General features: G+C 41.7%; 1 non-coding gene across 1 annotated transcript; it reads right to left on the minus strand.

Annotated features, from left to right (window-relative positions):
- Positions 1 to 2,604: 2,604 nt before the first annotated feature.
- LOC112630858 lies at positions 2,605 to 2,736 on the minus strand. The gene has a single exon (XR_003120987.1). It is a non-coding gene; the product is annotated as a U8 small nucleolar RNA (small nucleolar RNA).
- Positions 2,737 to 3,889: the final 1,153 nt, after the last annotated feature.

Raw genomic sequence — 3,889 nt, forward strand, 5'->3', positions numbered from 1 at the left:
CTTATAATAAAAGACAACTGTTTCTTGACATAATGACTATAACATTATTGACTTTGGATACCATGATAGGAACTCTGTGATATATCTCATAAGCATTATTTCCGCTCCCCCCGTTCATTAAGTGTGAAATTGTATAGATGTGGAAACTGAGGGTTAGGGGAGTTACCTGGTTTGCCTGTGATTATGCAGCTTGTGTGTGTGGGTTGTCATGTCAACCCATTTCCTTTCCTTCTCTAAGCCATGCTGTTTGTTGTCACTTTACATTGCCCTTCCATTCACCATCCTCGCTTGGATGACAGCTCGTTTATGTCGGGCACACATTCTATTCCTTTTGGTATTTCTCATGTTAAGCATAGTACCCTATATCTAATTGCTGGGTCAAGATGCATGCTGAATGAATACATAAAATGAATGGCTCATTGCAAAACCTTTTTCAAGTGCAGATTGAATGGTTGATTCTCGCTTTAAAGGGTTGAGAAACGTAGTCCACAGGAGGAGTCAACATGAATGACTCTAGGTCCAACCCCATAGCCTCGCCTCCCCTTTCCTTTCCTGCGTTCACCTCTTCCCTGAACTTCGGACCACAGAGCTGCTGAAAGTTCACTTCCTTAGAACCACCAAAGTAGCTGCCCTGATTGCATGGAATGTTCTCACACTTCTCTCACTTTACTCACCAAGCCCTTTTTCTTTCGTGCCAGGTGTGAAAGCCATACTCCCCAACAATACTTCCCAGGACTAAGGAGAAATGCTGAAAGCTAGAAAGTAGAAAGCCTTTGAGGGGGAGCAGCAGCATGAGTGGCTGGGAGTGCAGGCTCTGGAATGAAATGCTAAGCCCATTCAAAGGTGCTGCCACTGACTTGCTGCTGTGTCTTTTGGGGTAAGTGACTGAAGGTCTCTAAGTGGCAATCTTTTCAAGCGTACACATCCCACAGGGTTGTTCTGAGAGCTCATGCCTCTAGGTTTAGGGTCTGGTACAATATACCACTCAGGGAATATTGGCTAATATTATTATTAAGACGAAAATAGGAAGACAAGTAGTCAAACAGAAAGGGAGGAGAAGAGTGATCTTTAAAATCTGTCTCAGGTTTCAAGCTCCCAACTTATAGAGATCTTATGAAGAAACATAACTTCGAAGTTTTGTGCATGGATACAGCCATGTCTATGAGCCTTTCTTTGAAAGCTCATTGAAATTTGGGATCAGGAAGCAAAAACTATAGTTCTTTGCCTATTAAACCAGGTAAAAACATACACCCTGTGATTTTTAAGGGATTTAAGGACAACTATTCAGGTAAAATCAGCCATAAAACAGGAAATGGCTGGTAAACACTTGGGCCATAGTCTTTGAACTGAAGCATGTCAGATATCCAGTGATTAATGTTCATAGAAATTATTAATTGCAAGACAGGGACCCATAGAGAGATAAGTGTGAAGATAACATTGGCCAGTTTCCTTCATTGCCAATTCTTCTTTTCCTCATGACTGATATACTTTCTTTACCCATTTGGCTAGATTTCCCAGTAACTTCTTTGGTAAGCAAATGTGACATTTTCTCTTCCTTAGTGCCCTCTGAACTAAGAGCTATGCACAAAAGCAAAGATTCTTTGGGGAGAAAACCTCTGGAGAAGGCAGTGAAGTGGAGTAGTCAAAGCATGCACATGAAGTAAGGTGGTCTGGGTTTAAATCCCAACTCTAGCACTCAGCAGTTCCAGGCTCTTGGCATTTTTTGTTTGTTTGTTTTTGTTTTGTTTTTTGTTTGTTTTGTTTTGTTTTGTTTTTTGATGGAGTCTCGCTCTGTCACCCAGGCTGGAGTGCAGTGGCGCAATCTCAGCTCACTGCAACCTCCGCCTCTCCAGTTCAAGTAATCCTCCTGCCTCAGCCTCCTGAGTAAGTAACTGAGATGACAGGCACATGCCACCACACCTGGCTAATTTTTTTTTTTTTTTTTAGATGGAGTCTCGCTGTCGCCCAGGCTGGAGTGCAGTGGCGCGATGTCAGCTCACTGCAAGCTTCGCCTCCCGGGTTCACACCGTTCTCCTGCCTCAGCCTCCCAAGGAGCTGGGACTACAGGCACCTGCCACCACGCCCGGCTAATTTTTTGTGTTTTTAGAGGAGACGGAGTTTCACCATGTTGGGCAGGTTGATCTTGAGCTTCTGACCTCAAGTGATCAACCCGCCTCGGCCTCCCAGAGTGCTGGGATTACAGATGTGAACCACCACGCCCAGCCCTGGGCATTTAATTTAACTTCCCAGAATCTTGTTTTATTTCACTGTGAAATGTGGATATTTTTCGCCCCAGAAAGTTATTGTAAGAATTCAATGAAAATACCTATGAAACAACTTTAGCATGGTTCTAGCATTCAATGATTACTATTATTATCTTAATTGTTATTTACCTGCTTGTATATATATTAAAACCAAGTACTTTATCCTAATTATTATTTTCATCATTATTTTAACTACTATGATTTTCATAATTATATATGTATGTATATTTTTAACAAAAGATTTTTAATTAACCAAAATTATATTTGTGGATGATTCTCAATGCCTTATGATAATACACTTATTTTAAAATTTATTCTTTCTTTTTTTTCTTCAGGAAGGATCAGGTAGGAGCAATCAGGATGTTGCAGATCCTGATTATGCAGAGAATTAATCACATATCGTGTGAACTCTAGTCATCATGAACTCTGCCCTCCAAAAGGAGGAACAGGTAAGAATGATCTCACCTGTGGATAATACATCTCTTTTAAATGGTCAACAGAATGAGCAAGTCCATCCACAGTCCATCTGTTCCTAAAACCATTTAGCCACTCTAGGGATCATTAAAACTGCACCAGTGTCCTTCCAATTTGGTAATAACCAATGGGAAAATCCACTTAGTTATTCTCAGGGAGCAAACCAGTTGACCAAGTTAGAGCTGGGTCTGACTTGCCCAATGAGCAATTCATTCGTCAGCAATTCCTTCTGAAGAGAGAAGGTTATTCTGTGGAATTGACAGAGATGGTGCAATACTTTGTGTCTCTGCCCTTTTGAAAGTAAAAGCACTGCAGGTCACTCACAAGCCACTGGGCAAATACCCAATGGCCCCTGAGAGTTATTCAGTGCCCCTGACTAGAAGAGTTGGCATTGGCTTCTGGGTATGAATCTTAGGTAAGGAGGAAAGGTATTGAGAAAATGAGAATAAAATGAAGGAAGCTCGAATTTAGCATATCTGCCTTTACAAGAATTGCTGTACGTGTTTGTCTTAGCTTAGGTTGTTATAATGAAATACCACAGATCGGGTGTCTTAAACAACAGAAACCTGGAGACTTGAAAGTCTGAGATCAAGCACAGTCAGGTTCTTGTAAGGGCCCTCTTTCTAGTTTTCTCACATGACAGAAAGGGAGAGAGAAGGGCATAGAAGAGAGGAGAGAGAGCAAGAGAGAGAGAGAGAGAGCTCTCATGTTTCTCCTTCTAAGAGTGTTAATTTCATAATGATGGCTCCACCCTCATGACCTAATCACCTCCCAAAGGCCTAGCTCAAAATATCATCACATTGGGGATTAGGGCTTCAATATACAAATTTTGGGTGGGCAAAAGCATTTAGCCCATAGTAATATTACCCTTCCTTCCTCACTCTTCCCCAACCAGAGTGAATACTCTTGAGGACAGAGAGCATATCTGGTGCTAAGCACCTCAGAAGTAGGTGCTCAATATGTGTTCATTTAATTGTTGACTTGATTTACTATGGCACCAAAATGCAACTTTTAGAGAGGACAGAAGCGCCTGATTCTGCTCAGCCTTCAGAGGGGATTTTCTTGGTGAAAGTCTGCTTCCCCTAACTGAAGTCTGGAAAAAGGCATGTGAGCATTTCGTTGAGATGAGAATCCATCCCAAGGAGAATGTC

The sequence above is a fragment of the Theropithecus gelada genome, chromosome 8 (genome assembly GCF_003255815.1).
Source record: "Theropithecus gelada isolate Dixy chromosome 8, Tgel_1.0, whole genome shotgun sequence".
Taxonomy (NCBI): domain Eukaryota; kingdom Metazoa; phylum Chordata; class Mammalia; order Primates; family Cercopithecidae; genus Theropithecus; species Theropithecus gelada.